At 35.3% G+C, this 18,411-nt stretch overlaps 1 protein-coding gene across 1 annotated transcript in view; it reads right to left on the bottom strand.

Moving 5' to 3' along the window:
- Pdgfc (platelet derived growth factor C) overlaps nucleotides 1-18,411 on the bottom strand; it is a 169,011-nt gene that overhangs the window by 20,729 nt on the left and 129,871 nt on the right. The window lies entirely within an intron of this gene.

Below are 18,411 nucleotides of genomic sequence, written 5' to 3'. Positions count from 1 at the left end.
AAAAAAAAAAAAACCAATAAACTCCATGAACACCAAAAACAAAACAAAACAAAACAAAACCAAACAAAAAAAACCCTAAAAATAGGTAGTTATGGGCAGTGGGATACAGTAGGAGACAATTAGACTAAAGAGAAGCATGTTCAAGTAGTTTTAGAGTATAAAGTCACTTGCATAGATTAGAAGCACTGTAGACATTTATGAGGGCTGAATAAGGAAGGGTTGCTTCTTAACTTCTCAGTATGTACATGGAAACAATGGTATAATTAGATTTGAAGTAGTCAGTACTGCTAATTAATTAGCCTTCAGAGAGCCTATCTGGTTAAAATGTTTAAATACAGGAGAGATTTGAAACCTTTGCAGCAAGTACATGCTTTAAGATACATCTCCCTTTAAAGAGGGTCATCTAAGTCTATTGATGGGAATGTATGTGCATGCAATAAATACCTTAAAACCACCATCTGAACTGGTTATTTTTAACTATCTTTGTAAAGATTTTCTTTCCATAATGCAGTGATGCATCTTGGTTTCTAACAGTTTTGTATAGATTGTTACCGAAATTTTTATATTTCTATTGAGAAGACAGCAGTTTTCTATATGCCCAGCACACATCCAGCTTTGGCCCTGATGCTGCTACTGATAGTCTGGAAAATGGCTTGCTTTGTTCCTATGATTAGAGTTCAGGATTATATAATTGTTGACACTAGAAAAACCTCATTTTTTGAGAGTCAGAACACTATATAACCCTACATCTTCTAGGGAAAACAGTTTCTTGGTGAATTTCAGACACATTTTAGTTTAGTCTACACCCTGAAAGCATATACTTACCATGCAGGCCAGAATGATTCAAACTCTTAAGATGTGGGGATTTTTGTGTCTTTAAACAAGTATAAAGAGAAAAATATGTGATTACACAGATTTCCAGAAAAAAATAAAAATATCTGATTGCATTAACTTGAGATGTACAAGATCTATGATTCTTCATGTAAAAACTCAGGACTTAACTGTAAATGGTATATGCATAGACTTTAAAAATATATAAATAAAAATTTTATAGATGAGACTCACATAGTCCAATAATTCCTATGGCCTGTGTATTCAAAGGCTGTGTAGGTTATGATTACTAGCCTGAAATCTATTAACTTTTCTCCAGGGTTGCATGTGAAAAATATGTATGCACATATGCATATGCATGTGTGTGTGCATAAACACACACATAGGATAATAGAGAGGCTAATTGATACCATAGGAACAATGGAAATGGCATGTAGAAGACTCACATATAATTAGAATACCACTATGAAGAATATTTGGAATTTTCAGAGGCATATCAAGACATAGAATTTTGAGTCAGAAAACCTAGGAATGAACCTAATATCCCCATTTGCTACCTGTCTGTGTGATTACTGGAAAAAAAACTATTATTTTTCTTGGCCATAGATCAAAAATAATAATATAAAATAACCATCTTTGTATGGATTGCAAGTGGAATGATGTAGTCTGTCTATTTTGTAAGGCATCCATTTAGAACATTAGAACAGAATCTAGCATTGATTAGTTTGAAATAGTGGTAGTTTTCTTTTCCTACATGTCAGGTACTCTTATAATATGAAATAAAGTAGTTTTCCAAACTGAAAGCATTTAAACTGCAGTCATTTCTGAAAATGTCTAATTTTTATGGTTGTGTTCAGCTCATTATGCCTTTAATATGGGCTTAGATACAAAATTAAAACTGTGTTGAGGCTGACATACACCAAGACACCTAATAAAACAAGTTTCTTTCAATAAAAAATATAATAACAGCTTTAGGAAATAGAAGAAAATGTGAAAATTAATGCAAATAATATCCCCTAAAGGCCTAATAATAAAGGCTTAGGAAGAAGTAGGATTGCAAACAACTAATTGACAAGTGAACTGAAGAAAACAACTGGAAAAAAATATGCAGAATATGTCTTAGAATAAAACCCCACATGATTATTTACCTTCATATATGATGATAAACATGCAATTAGCCGTTTTAATGAATGAGCAGAGTGGAAGGTATTATGGAATGAATGAATCAATGAAAGAATGGAAAAGTTGAACCAGCTTGGAAGTGAGTTAAAACCTAAATAACATCCCATAAAGAATGAGATAACAGATGATTAGAAACAAAACAAGTCAAGATCAGGATAAAAAGAGAAGGAACATAGCTGAGCATGAATTAGGAGAAAGCTCTTTGGAAATTCCAGCATCTTCCAAAAAATACATCTCACCTAAATGGGAAGCTCTTTCTATATAAAAGAGAAAGAAAGAAAGAAAGAAAGAAAGAAAGAAAGAAAGAAAGAAAGAAAGAAAGAAAGAAAGGAGAAGGGGAGGAAAGGGAAGGGAAAAGAATGGAAGGGAAGGGAAGGGAAAGGAAGGGAAGGGAAGGAAAGGAAAAGAAAGGAAAGGCAAAGCAGAGCAGAGCAGAGCAGAGCAGAGCAAAGCATCATCTTCAGGCAGAAATGCCACTAACAGACAGAACAAAAACCACTATGGCACATTTCAGGATGAGTGCATTGTTTAGGAAGCCACTGTACAAACAAGGAGTAACTGCTCTCCAACACCACAAACAAGAGAAGAAATATCCTTTGCACTTCTAAGCTCTAGGTAGAGACACTTCACCCTGAGTCCCAGCTCTCATCTCATCTTTGATTTTCCTGCCAACAAGAGCTCTACAGTGTACAGGAAATATTTCTTCGGCCTGGGCTTTTTGCCACTGACTCTGGACATGATGGGGGACCCTCTAGTTGCTAAGCTGTTTAATAACTAAACCCTGAATTCCTGTGCCAAAGGATGAGGTGCTCATCTAAAGAACTAGGGGAGCAGTCCAAGCCAACACTATCAATTCAACAAGCTATCACAGGGTAAGCAAATGATCAATTAATTTTCCATGATCATTAATGTATTAGTAAAATTCTTTTTAAAAAAGTCAAGATGAAGGTTCTAAATGGAATAAGTCTTAATAGCTCCTGATGGAAATTTTGAACCTAGACTTTGTAGACTTTGGAGTGGCTGAGATTCCAGTCATGGGCAGCTGCTGCAAATATGACATTTAAAGATGTGGTCTCATGAGTGTATATACATTTCAATTTTCCTTCTTGTAAGTCTTACTCAAAAAGTAAAACAAATCAATACACATATTTACACATATTTTGACCTCTCCTGGTTAGAATTAAAAAATAAATAAATAAATAAATAAATAAATAAATAAATAAAACTTTTTAAAATTTCAAGTTGGAGACTTTTAGAAAATATGTGTGCATGAATGGTACAGAATGAAAAAAAAAATAACCAAGGAGCATGGGATTTTGGAAGGTCAGGAGTGAACTCAGAGCCACATGTGTGATAAGAACCCACTTCGCTGAAAGTTTCAGCTGCAACAGGGAACATTCTTCACAGGTCAGTCAACATCAATCCATTTTTAGACTCCATGTGTGAAGATTTAGTGAGATTGCAATCAGTTTGTTATATTTCAATGAGGACTTTCAAGGAAGACAAAAATGGAAGAGACAAACATAGCAACAACATTATAGTAATTTCATACATTTTCCTCCTTCCTTCTTCCTTCCTTCCTTCCTCCTTTCTTTCCTTCCCTCCTTCCCTTTATCTATCTCTCTATCTCTATATATCTAACCTATCTATCTATCTATCTATCTATCTATCTATCTATCTATCTATCTATCTATCTATCTATCCATCTATCATCTATCTACCTATCTATCTATCATCTCAGCATCCTACATAAGCATTTTACCACTGAGCTACAGTCTCGGGCCTTTTCAGTTTTCCAGTGCTGAGATGGTCTTGGTACACAGTCAGTTTGACCTTAACTATGGTAACATGTAGCCTTGGTCACTGGAGTGGCTGAGATTCCAGTCATGGGCAGCTGGTGCAAATATGACATTTAAAGATGTGGTCTCATGAGTGTATATACATTTCAAATTTTCCTTCTTGTAAGTCTTACTCAAAAAGTAAAACAAATCAATACACATATTTAGAAGAACAGTGTCTTTCAATCAGAACTTGTCAGTATGTCTGCCATTGGAATAAAGGAGCTTGCCCCTGCATGCCAAACACTGAGCTCAGAATTTGATGATTAGTCTTCACATGGATTTACTTCTCTATACTCTGTGGGAGAGTCAATCAGCTGAGAGAACTACAGGTTATAGAGATGATAGAAAATCAAGCTAGATGGGAAACACTCAAAGTCACAGGGGAAAAAAGAAGGCCCAGAAATACTACTACAGTCACTGCTGTCTCCATGTGCTATGACTCAAGCTGTACACGATGTGTGTTTTGATAGCATACAAGGAAAATAAATATGTCTTTACATTCATCCATGTTCTTTGCTCGGTCTGCATGGTTGCAGCCTTGGTGTAAAGCCCCAATCAAGAAGTAAAATGATAAAGGAGCTTGGTTGACATATTCTCCCATCTGTTTACTTATTCGTGAAAATAAAACACACCCACAATCAAAGAGCAGATTTTCCATTACAAAGCAAAACCATTAAAAACAAAACAGAAAAATCTTGGCTTTATTTTTATAAAGAAATAGTATACTAGAATACTGACAAAAGTTTGATATGAACTTTAAAATAACACAAGTAGGTTAAAGTGGCTTATTTAAGAGATGGAGGAAAGAAGGAGGGGGAGGAGGATGAAGGAGGAGTAGAAAGAGGAGGGAAAACCCGTGGGAAGATGGGTTGAGAAGAAATGTGGGAACAGAAAGGAAGGCACCCATAGGTCTGTCTGGAGCTCTATATACTCGATCATTAGTTTAGTAGTAAAATCATTCCCTCCAATGTCAAGAAGCTTCCAGTAAACCAAACTATTAACCACAAATTGAAAAAGGCTGAACCTTAATCATAGGAAAATTATGGAAGGGAACAAAGATTCTTAAGATGTGCATATTAAATCAGGCTTGTTTTCAGCTACCTTGATGCCTTGGAAAGACCCAGTTGCCAGCTACCTTGCTGTTGACCTATATGACCTGTACTTCTGAGTGACACTGAGCCAGGCAGTTGCTGTATGGAAACTGCCCACTGGCTACATTCCTTACTGAAGTGCCCTTCACTTAGCTTATTGTTGTAATTCGCTTCCCCAATGCCAGAAGAGCTTGAAGGATGATGCTCAGAACTCACTAAGCATTACCCTCCAATCAGGTGAACTGACATGTAGTGACCCATGCTTTATTCCCAAGTATTCATATCAGTAGTACTTTTTACTGCAATTATTAAGCCAGTTAAACACTACATAACCCAATCAAATGCATGCTCTTTGCCGAACTGGCATGAATACCTTGGAAGAACTCCATACAAATGAGTTGCTATAAAATTCAGTATTAAATTAGCTATGAACAATATAACTGTAGAATGTGGGAGGGAAGGACCTCATAAAATACTAGAAGGGTCCACACACAGATTGCTTTCGAGTGCATTGCAGTTCTCAGTTGTACTGAAAGAAAGCCAAGATGAAAGTGCCATAACTGAAGCATTATGACTGTGATTTTTGGAAGAAAGAGAACAGAATTTAACTTAACAAATTGTGTGTCTAAAAAAGAAAAGTCCCTTGCCCTAACTGAAGAGGAGTAAATTGTAATTCAGCGTTTACGATATGTGTCTCATTTTAATGGTTCTCCACTTGAACACTTAGGTCAACTCTAGCCTCAGCTAACATCGCCAAAGGCTTCCAGAGTTGGCTTCCACTCAGTCCTAAATGAAGCAACATGTCAAGAATGCCATCTGTTACTATCTTTTACTTTAAAATTGCTTTGGTTTTTATATATTGTGCAGTTACATTTAATATGTAAATACTACCACATACCATACCTGTTGGAACCAAACTGTATAAATTTTTGGATAAGAAAAGATTTAGTAAAACTAAAGTCATCAATTTACTCCAGAGACATGAAGGCATTTTCAGTAATCAGTTCTGAATCTTGACATCAGTTTAAAGCTATAGATCATATCTTGTGCTCTTAGCATCCTGAAACTTCATTAATCTCTGTCTGGCAGGCAGAAGGGGCTCATTTATGGATTTATGTATTGTGACTATTTATGTTTCACACATTCACTTTGGATCCAACATCAAAGGGAGTGCTTTGTGGTATTATTTTTATTTTGTAATCATTAATCTCTGATAGGTATTATACTCTATGCTGAAATATGCTTACATATCATACCATAGGATATTATGAAGGCACCAAATTGATGGTGAAATTTTTCCCTTGAACCAGTTGATATTCTGAAGACTCTTTTGAACCAAAACACATGGTCACTAGTTTAGATTAAAACACTATTCAAACTATGTGCTGGTAGGATGTATTTTTCACTCTTATTTATGAAAGATTTTTCATGTAACCTTTTACTTACGATTTGCTATGGTATTTTGAACTTTTCTTCATTCAGAGACAAAAGAATCAAGATTTGTAAGAGAGAAATTACACTGACACTTAGGTTGCTATTTCAAGGTTGTGTTGTGCTACACCTATTCTCTTCAGTACAAGTCAGTTCTATGCCAATACACCAGGAGTGCATGAGGCTGGATACGAAAAGTTGTAGAGAGGAGCTGGAGAAATGGAGTGGAACTTGGAGATAGATTTGATCAAAACACAGTATATTCATCTATGAAACTGAAAATAAATGCAAATATTAAAATAAAAGCATGAAATGCTGTAAGGTTGTAATACAGTTCAGTGGCAGAGTCCTTGCTAAGTGTATACTTAATTGCCATCCTCAAAAAATATGAACCCCATCAAAAACATAGTGCTAGTGAATTAGTGCAATCCAAGAAGCAAAAGTGTGTCTGACCTAAAGTAAATAAGGAAGTAAAAAATCAGAAACAAAGATCATCACAAGAAAAAGTCCAAGGATTATTGCCTCCTTCTCTCTCTCTCTCTCTCTCTCTCTCTCTCTCTCTCTCTCTCTCTCTCTCTCTCTCTGTGTGTGTGTGTGTGTGTGTGTGTGTGTGTGTGTGTAGTGTCACGGTAGTCCAGGCTAACTAGTTACTCACTATGTATTGTGGTCAGCTCCAAACTCAAGAGAGAGTTGTTAGTGCTCTTAAGAGCCAAACCACCTTTCCATTCCCAAAACACTGAGAATCATAGATTAAAAGGTGAGATTCTTAATGTCTAATGAAGTTTGAGTTGACAAAGAAGAAATGGCGAGGAACAACTGAAGGCCTTAAAGTGGAATTAGCAAGTCTACTTTGTAAGGAGACACAGGGTAATATGTCTTTGGGAAAGCGGCTTAAATGAACAGTAATTGTACAGATCTTATCAAATTCTTTCAATTACATACTTTAGTGATGGGACAGTTAATGGTGAATAATGTTCTAAAGGTGACTCCAATGGACATATAGCACTTCAGCTGGAACTAAATGTGTTCCCTGCAAGAGAGCAACTCAAAAGGAGTCCCAGGAAGTCAAAAGAAAATAAATCCCTGGTAGACTTGGAGGATCTTTTGCTATATTTATCAGTATTAAGACAACTCAGGGTTTTGTCACTCATCATATGCCTTAAAGGAAGGAAAATGCTTGTGTCAGAATGTTTGGGATGACTTCTAAGGACCTCATCCAGCAAATGTGTCATGTACTTTAATACCTCCTCATTCAGGTGTTGGAAATCAAGCCTGGGCATGAAGTGTGCTTCTCACTTCAAGGTATTGCCCGTTTCTTATTCTACAACAACTAATTACATTTAATGCTATTTCATTAACTTATACCAGCAGGAAACAGAGTTTTCTTTCTACTGAATCAAAATGCTACTCTACTAGAAAAAGCATTTCCTTCATAGGAATTCAAAATAATACAAACATAATTTCAGAGGTGGTATTAAACACTGCATAGATTTATTGCAATGCATTATCTATACCTACCTCAGATTTTACTATATAGTCTTGGATAACTGCCACTTTAATGGATTTCTATTATTCTTTTACTTAAAAAAGAAAGTCAGTTGGTGGCACATGCCTTTAATCTCAGCACTCAGGCTCAGAGGCAGGTCTATAGAGCGAGTTCCAGAACAGCCCGGGCTGTTACACAGAGAAACATTGTTTCAAAAAACAAAGTAAAAAGCCAAACCAAACCAACCAACTAAACAAGCAAAACAGAGTTTTATCACAAGTCCTACTTTACTTAAATTGTGTGCCTTAGAATACTGAAGGTAGTCTACATGGCCTTTTAAGTCAAGATCCCTAATCATCCACCTAAAAGACTACAGTGCAGTGGAGACTCTACACTAGCCAGGGAATCATTGTTCCACCATTGCTTTGACCTAAATGTATATAAAGCCTACAACAAAAATGCTATTAACTATCCACACACAGGAACTCAGTAAGGGTATATAATGCTAATTGGATTACTTTTTAAAGGGTTGATCAAATACTAGATCAACTAGATGAGAATATAAAAAATGAGTACATATATGCACATATATATAATTTATATGTATGTGGTTTCATGTGAATTTGAAGTAATCTTAACATATAAATAGTACTACTGAAATAGACAAAAGCTTATAACATGAAAGCCGACAAGGCTTCATAGATCATGCAGTGAGTCATGTGGTTATGACTACCACAGTTAATGAACAAAATATGACCAGTATCATAGGGGGGGGCTGGCTAGAAAGCAGATATCAATTAACCAAGGTGCAAAGCACTTTGAGGTTGGTTTGTGGGAAAATTTCTAAAGTAGTCCAGGCGCAAAATAGCAATCTTTGGTTGAATATATGCAAGAGAAGTCATCATCCACAGGTAAGCTTCTGTTGACATAGGGTCAAAATCCCCTTTTACATGGTCAATACACTAACAGGAAACATGCAACTCCTGAAGACATTATGACTACATCCATTTATACAAAACTCCCTATAATCTCTAATTTCCTTCTTCATTCCTATCAATGCCCTTCCTATGAACTCAAAAGAAACACATTTAAGCAAGATTCTTATCTCACTAGTTACAGAGAAGCATACATATAAGTCTAAGAAAACACAAACAAGTTGCCAAATAAAGTAATTCAGGATATGAATATTGAATAAGATAAACAAAGATAGTAATAAAAATTCAAGTTAAAATGAATTAGAAATAAAACATTCAATAAATTTAACTAAAAATATTCCGTGGAAAGACTTAGCAATATGACACAACATGCAGAAGACAGAACATTAGGTCTTGAAGATGAAATAAAGGCACAAGATCAATCACAGAATATGATGATTGTTATTATTCCTCATTCCTAATGACAAGAATGTTCATGAACACTAGAATAACATGAATACACCCAATCTATAAGTTGTGGACATAGGAGAAAAAGAATTAGAGTTCAAAAGCATAGAACACACTTTCAATGAAATTATAGAAGAAAACTTCCCAAATCTGGGAAAAGAAATGCCCAGTCAGAGGCAGATAAAACAAGTCCACCAGAATCATAGCTAATTCTTCAATGGGAACTTTAAAAGCCAGTAGAAGTTGGAGCTATGTGATTGATTCAACTTCTGAAAGCTGCCAACTAAACTGTTTCACCTGAAAAAACTATTTGTTATCATTGAAAGACAATGAAAAATGTCCCATTATAGCAATAGGAGAAAGAAATTTACAATCATCAAACCATCTCTCTGATGAGTACTAGAAAGAAAATTTTGACTAGAGAACAAGGGAAGATAATATGGAGGAAAATGAATGATGTGAGGTCAGGGCTCACGTAAATTAAATTGAGGAAAACAACACAAAATCAACAAAATGGTGGAAATTAACCAATTACTCTTTCAATAATAAGTCTGAGTATCAGTAGTCTCAATCTCTCAAACAAAAGACACAAGCTTATTGGTTGAATCCGAAAACAAGATGCAACTCTTTTCAATCTCTCAAAAAAAAAAATCTCACCTTGAAGAATAGGTATTGCCTTAGAGTTAAAGGTATACAAACATTCGTAGTAAGTGCCTTTATGAATTAAATGGACCTAGTAGACATCCACAAAGTATTCCAGCCTAACATCACACAATATACATTTCTTTTAATAAAGTAGATCATGTATTAGGACAAAATGGAATAAAATTTGAAATAAATACCAGAAGAAACAATAAACTGCACAAAGTCATTGAACATGAACATTGAGCTATTGAATGATGAAAGGGTCATTGAAAAAGTAAATATGCAAATAAATTAACTCTTGGCATTAAATGAAATACAAAACAATTGGTATAAAATAAAAGCTGCCAGAAGAGTGAATTTGTAGCTCCAAGTGCCTACATCAAAACATCAGAAAGAGCATGGATAAATCACTGATTGATCTACCTCAAGAGTTTAAAAAAAAAAAACCAAATAAAAACAAATTATAGTGGATGGGGAGAAATTATCAAATAATGGCATAAATTCAAGAAATAAAAAAGCAAAGGATCAATAAGATATATTTTCTTCCTTATTAAAGGCAAACAAAATTGACAAACCCTTAGCCAGATTAGCTAAAAGAAATATAAAGGATACAGCTGAGCTACTGAGTGAGGAAGGAGGAGCCTTTTGGGGGATGAAAACTTGATATGATAGATTATCTACTGGCAAGAGGTCATCCCTAAACACTTGTACATACAAAAACACTATATGAAATCAGTATGGATTCATGTGTGTGTGTGTGTGTGTGTGTGTGAGAGAGAGAGAGAGAGAGAGAGACAGACAGACAGAGAGACAGAGAGATAGAGACAGAGAGAGACAGAGAGAGAGACAGAGAGAGAGAGGGAGAGAGAGAGGGATGGAAAGAAAGAGAAAGAGACAGACACAGAGAGAGAGACAGAGAGAGAGGATATCATTAATCATTAATTTGACAGGGAATGGGATGAATATGAGTGGACTTAGAAGGGGTAAGGCTGGGACACAAATGATGTAAATATAGTAACTGTGTACAAATTCTCAAAAAATGAAAATATGTGTAATATCAAATTAAAAGTTAAATATAATTACAAATTATGAGGTAATTTCTCCTGTCTTATTTTATTGGAGTGTCTCATCACTTTGTGGAATGAAAGAGTATCTATTCTAGAACTGTGTTATGTACAACATTTGTGAAGAAGCAGATATGGCTCCTGCTGAGCAAGAACAAAGGCAGAGGATAATCCATCATAACACTATGACTAACAGATACTGACAGCTGACAAATTGATAGTCCTCAATGTGTAACTTAGGAAAGTTGGAGCATACAAGCAAGTTCTATGATCTGAAACACAGCCATATAATTTGGGAGAATCCCCCACCCTTTCTGCAATTCTGAACAACAGAGGGAATGCACAGCAGAGTACCTATTAAGTACGCATACAGTTCCCAAGCCAAGTCACAAAATAAATTTGTTTGTTAGGCTATTCTAACATTTCTCCAACATAGTAATAAAGCTCCTGCCCAATTTATATTTTGTGGCTATTGCCTCATACTTCCATCCAAGGCTACGGGGACAGATCAATGTTGTATAGAGCTCTTTAAATATTGCTGATGAAAAGGCATCTGGTGCCACCCGAGAACAAAGGATAACCTGTGACAAATGAAAAATCAGCAATAGTGACCAGTGATGAGGTCTTCAGAGTGTTTGTTACATACTTGATACCAAATCTATGGTGGCTCATTCTCGAAGGTTTTATTTATATGACTATTTAGTTTTTCTTTAAGAATCATGACATTCTTTTTCCCTTAAGAGTCTCTCAATTTCTTAAAATTGTTTCAAATCACTTACACGACAAATTATATACATATACAGATATGTTTTTTTTTCTCTAAAGTAAGATAGAGGCAAGGTACTAGAGATTTGAGGAAATATTACCATACTTGTTTAAAATTTCTCAAAATAATTTATCAAATGTTTTAAATAAGGTTTATTGACATAATTCCCATGAGGGTTGGAGAGCTAGCAAAGTGGGTAAAGTGTTTACCCTCCAATAGTAAAATCTTGGGTCTATCCACAAAACCATCATCACCCACAACCACAAACACACATTCCACTGAGCATGGTGGTATGCCTGGAATGTTACTACTGAAAAAGGGTGACAGAGACTCAGTGGTGCTCTCTAGCTGGAAAGCCTGGCCTAACTGATGAGTTCTAGGATGATGAGAGAGTGCCTCAGGGAAAAGGAGGTGTCATCCTGAGATTGCTCTTTTGTTTTTACATGCAAGACCTGAAGGACTCATGTATGTGGTTTTAGACACATGTATAGACGCACACCTGTGTGTGCTAAAGTGCGCATGCACATACACACACACACATGCAACACACAAACATAAACACATACAAAGTTGTACCATCTTCCAGGTCTAACTCCTGAACTAACCAAAGTTTTAAATCTTTGTGGCCTTAAGTATACAATAGTGATTTTTGAAACTCGACCTTCCAATTGTTTGAGATCTTTCCTTACAACTCTATTCAAATGTCTATCTGCTTTCCACATTTCTTGCAAGAGTTCTGGCTACTTTCTCTAAGGAGTACATGTGAAAATCCTTCCCAGAAGATGGGAAAATAGCTGCAACCAAGGGAGCCAGCAGAAATTGAAGAGAGGCAGGATCATGTCTTATGAAGAAGAACACTGCACCCATGGGTGGAACTGAGACATAAAATGGAGTAAACTGCTCTTAGGCAGATTCAGTCTCTGCAGCAATTGTATAATATCCTTGATATAGTAAAATACTGTCATCTGTTGAATCCTTTCCTAAATACACAAAAAATGTGCATTTTAATAAGTATCTAGTCATTCAACAAGTGCTTCTTATGACTGTAGACTACTACTTCTTGTAACACCCTCTAAGTCTTCAGTTCTACCAAGAACTCTAAGACCACTACCATTTTCTCTGTTCTTTGTCCACATGAAACTCAATTTCTATATAAATAGTCACTGCTTAAGTTAATTTGGTAGGATAATGTTGAAATGTGAGGCAATTATTAAGATTTAAATTTTGGACTATATTGGTCTTATTCTACCACTTAGGACTTCCCCACAACATCCATGTGCAGGTACATCCATGTGCAAGGAACATGTTGTCTTGTCCTAAGCACAACAACAAAAATTTAATTTAAAGGCTTCCTTGAGAGCCAACTGCAATCTTTCTTCACTTGATAAAAACAATGAATTCTGTCCTTGGTTAGACAGACTTCTTTCTTTAGAAGACTGACATGAAATATCTACAGGCACAGCCAGACGGAAGGGACAGCGGCCTCTCCCCAACTCCAATATCCACTAAACTGCTTTATTCTTTGCCCACATAATTAATAACTGTCTGGCAATCAGTCATGCATTCCTCAATAGTACCTGAGGCACCAAGTGTCCTTCTAACCCCTCCCCACAGCAGAAACCACCATGACGGTTGTTCACTGACTTAACTCCACACAAGTCATTTACAAGTTAGGATGAAGGAGAGTATCACTGGGCTCTGATGCAGCCCAGAACCTGGATGGCACTCTCTCCATGCAGCACTGTGGGATTTTGTTTTATTCATTTGGTGGGGATGGCATTAGTGTGTTTTCTTTTTATGTAATTCAACCAACAAAAATAACAAAAACTTCTGTATCCAAGCAGGTATTGTTGAATATACACACTTGGATAGAAGTAGATCATTTTTTTAAAGTAGAAAAATGTGATAGAAACTTAAAGGACGAGGCCTGGAGTGGATGTGAGTGGTGTGCCCGCTCATTTTCTCCCTGACTGACATCCAGATGCTCACCAACAAATAAAATGGTGGCAACAGGTAGGAGTCACTGTTATGGTAACTACAGGATCAAGCTCCATTCATTTAGACCAATACCCATCAAATAGAAAAGGAGTAAATAAGTTGGTAGAATTATTATCCTGTTAATTGTTGTAACTTTAAAACAGTTAAAACTGAGGCTTCATAATTATTTAAGAAACTTTTAATATTTGTACAACAATTATTTAAAATAAAATTGCCAAATAGGAGTAGAAAATTAAAGGCCTCACATTTCATAAGCATTGAGAACAGCATTATACTCAAGGAAAACTGTTTTATATATTAAGTGAAAGAAAGGAAGAAAGAAAGAAAGAAAGAAAGAAAGAAAGAAAGAAAGAAAGAAAGGAAGGAAGGAAGGAAGAAAGAGAGAAGGAAAGAAAGAGAGAAAGAAAGACAGACAGACAGATAGGGAGGGAGGGAGGGAGGGAGAAGAAGGAAGGGAGGAAGGAAGGAAGGAAGAAAGGAAGGAAGAAGAAAGACTCCTGAAGAGGGACAAACCTGATTTTCCACATTTTTACTTAAAACCTCAGGTATGTTTTTTGAAATGGTTTCTTAACGAAAATGAAAAGAAAATATTAACCAGATATTTTGATACTGGATGAAATATTCTGTTTATCCTTTGTCTGTTTCTTAGGCTTTTAAATAATGGTGTTTATGCAACACTGCAGAGTAGGGCATATATAACCTAATACAAATTACTCTAATGTAACAAGTACTTTTCTTTCTAAGAGATGTGAGGTATGTTCTGGCCTCTCACTGTGTGTGGCCTTAGAGGGAAACAAGGTCTTACTGTTTTCATTTTTCTTAAACAATCCCTCACTACAAATCTACCAGGATATATGTGCAAGCATTCCCATCTTTGTTTCTCTCTCTATCCTCTCATCAGAAAGGACAAAAGGATGAAAGACCTTATTAACTTCTTGTGAACCATCATAAAACTTAATATATCATTTATTAACAAATTTATACAGATTTATCTTTCATTTCTTGTCAATGAGGTATAATAATGGAATCATATTTTTGTGAATAATTATCTGAAATAGAATTAAAGTGTTAAAATTTAAATATATGTAATAAATTTTATAAGCTATAACTCATTGTGGTAATACATTAAAATCTCCCAGTGGTTGTTTTAAAACTAAGCCTAGCTAGTGACACCAAGTAAATATAGCAAAATGGAGAAACAAATTTAATTTGTCTTATTACAAGTAATTTGGGAACTTGTAATTCGTACTTGTGAGAATTTTTTCTGCTATGATATGGTAATGAGAACCACAGAGAGTTTATTGCAGACAAGAATTTGATGTCCATTCTGTCTCACAAATAAAACTACAGAGTGAACTCCTTATAAAACATTATTCAGTTTAAAGGACACATATATGTATACATTAATATAATATATTATTATATGATATATGTTATATATATATATCATATATATGATATATGTTATATGATATACGTTTTTTAACTCGAGTTTTAAAAACCATTCCCTGACATAAGCCTTCTGTGCTAGGTAGATATAAATATTCACTACATCAATTATCCAAAAGCAGATAGAGCTGGTTATATGGATTAATTTTTATAAGTCATTGATTTAAAATAGAAAGTGTATACTAAGTTCACTGATTGTAGGACACACTTCATTAACATCCTCCACTCTGGCTTCTCCTTAACAGAATGAGGGAACCTGGACAACCAATTATATCACAATACAAATGTTCCCTTAGTACCTCAGACACATATGACCAGCTGAAGAACACTTGAAAACATCCCTGTTGTTCTGGTTCTCTAATGTGTCTTCCATCTATTTCAGCTGCAACAAAGATAACACAGCGCAGCCGAAACATTAGGATACACCATCAGATGCCAGATGATCCTGAGGGGAAAATGGCTGAATTTCAAGAAAATCTTAATAAGCAGCTACAGGGAATGGTGTTGAACAAAGCCTATGCAGTACACCTACATACAGGAAGCTAATAATCTCCTGAGGCCTGTGGTCCATGATTTTTATATCTTTACAAAACTAGAGAGCCATTGTGGTATGAATCACTATAGGTCTGTCTTCATAGCTATGAGTTTGCTGCCAGTCCAATTATTGTGTTTAGGGAAGTGTGGATTCCAATAAGAGAGTTCATCCACAACACAAAGAAATAAATGTATGGGGGGATGGGGGTTATGCAGGGGAAATTGCCCTGAGCAAATAACACAAGATCCTTTAAGTCCCCTCTCCAAAAAGCGTACTTTCTTCCTTTGGGCTTTCTTTTATCTGAGTGACAACTAACACTGATGAATTGTTGCTTGGCCAGTGCTAATGCATGTGTGGGTGGCTGGAGGGAGCATGACATTTAGTAACATAAAGTGATAATTCAAAACATTCTGCCAGGCTTAAAAGCATCTCATCTTTCAGATTTTCACTCATCAATCTCACTATTCTGCAGACAGTTAATGAGAGTGCAATGGGTGTATTTATAGTAAGGAGTGAGGTCTACAAGAGACCAAAACTGCAAGAAGTACAAGGTCAGCTACCAAAATAAATGCAAACACAAACAGGCTGTAATTTATGAAGTTGGAACGAAAGCAAATGTCCTACATCATCAAGTTGCACTTCTTAGGATATGTAGGACCCTACATTCCTACATTCACATGCCTTTGCTTCTCTGATTCCACAGCCTGCTGTTTCACTCAAGATAATTAGAATAATTATAAACCACATTATGTCGTCTCAATGAATGGTTAAATCCTTAGTTGGTCAGGCATGCACTCCAGTTCCCAGATTTTATTCAGCGGGACCCACTGATATTTGTATTGTGTGTCTATAAATATGAATAAGGATCATCAGATGAGTGTTGAGGTTCAGGGCCTCCTGCTGAAAGTTCTACCACTCTTCAGAGTATGAGAGACCAGAGATCTTCCTTTTACTCATTACTTGGAATTCACAAGTAACTTGCCCACACTGAAACCTAGGGACTAGGTCAAATTTGTGTCACCATTCTCATGGTGAAACATGAAATTTATATTCAATGTATGTTTAAATGGCATTGAGTCCAATGCGCTATGCCTGAAACCCTTGAATTCTGTCATTTTCTATAACATATCTCAACAAGAATGCCCTACTATAGCCACCAAACTGACCTGAACTAGGCAGTAGGAAGTGGAAGTATGTGAGCAGATGAAGATGTTATAAAGACTCTGAGCTTAGGTTGTGTTAAACTGTTAAATAGTCTCAAATTTAACATTTAAAAATATTATTTATGGAGCAAAATTTTTGAAATGTAACCAAGAAAATACTATGAAATCTAAGATGGGAGCAAAGTCAAGAATGGAATAGCATGTGAGTATCAGTAAAGAAGGCTAATGGGGATTCACGGTACAAGTCTGTAACCTCTCAGGATGCTTGCTTTAACATCAGTCACAGAGCTCCATAATGAAGTGAACAAGCAGTCTGTCTGAAAGTCAGCTTGCATTCTACTATTGCCTTTCAGTTGTCATATCAACCAGTACTTAAAACTTCTCCAACTAATCAGTGACGTAAGTTGTATATAATGAATAGTCAAGGCTTTAAATTTTTCGCACAACTATGCAACATAAATATAATATGCAAAGTTAGATATTGTTAGGCTTATACAAACAACAGATATAAAAATTAATTTTGAAGGATAAAGAAACGGTGGTATATTAAATATAAAAATTTAAAACAGAACATAAAAACATTGGTTTTAAAAGTAATATAAACATGCTTTAGGTAAAATATTATTTATTGCAATGGCTTTTCAGTTTTTATTATATCAACCCCTAAATCTACACATACAATTGACACTAAATAACACAGCATTAAACAACTTTCAAAAATTACATCTTTAAAATTACTAGCAAAATTCATCAATATATTACTAGCAAAATTCATCAATATATTATATGCCCAAAAGTCATAGAGAATACTAGGATGTTTCAACTCTATTTCACTATTTAATATGATTTTCATTAGAATAAGTTAAAAGATTATAATATTAAGCTTCTACAGTGATCCTTAAATCATAAAAGAGTGAGAAATGACATGTATTTTTTCTACTTTTCTCATGACAAAAATTCATATGTCATTTCCCATCAATACTTAATTATTGTTCAACAAGCCAGGTCTGAAGAGCACGCTGTCTCCTTTGCTTGTGAGATGTATATGTGTATATGTGTATATGAGAATATGCATGTATGAGAAGCTGAAGAGCAGACATATACTTTGTGTATGCCTCAGGATTTGTCTACTTGAGTTTTTGAGGTAGGAGCTCACCACCTAGGCTACACTGGCTGGCCAGAGAGCCCCAAGCATATGCCTTTCTCTTCTTTGCCAGAGCTGAAGTACAAGTTGTCATACTTGGGTTTTTAAATTGTGTTCTAAGGATCAGAATCAGATCAATTTGTTCAAGGTAAGCACTTTATCCTGAACCATCTCCCAGTCTGCTATCTTCTTAAAATAACTAAAAAGTATTAAATATTTTATTTTACTACATTAATAAGGTACTTTGTATTTCTAATAATCTACAGAGAATGCTTAAACTGGCAGTGACAGTTATAATGCAACTTTTGTAGTAAAAATAATCTAAACTAGAGGACAAGATCTGATGACCAGTGTTGTGATTTTCATGTTTTCATCTTTAAAAGTGGAAATCAAGTTAAAAAAA

Source organism: Mastomys coucha, unplaced genomic scaffold (genome assembly GCF_008632895.1).
Source record: "Mastomys coucha isolate ucsf_1 unplaced genomic scaffold, UCSF_Mcou_1 pScaffold16, whole genome shotgun sequence".
Lineage (NCBI taxonomy): Eukaryota > Metazoa > Chordata > Mammalia > Rodentia > Muridae > Mastomys > Mastomys coucha.
This window is presented reverse-complemented; position numbering and strand designations above follow the sequence as displayed.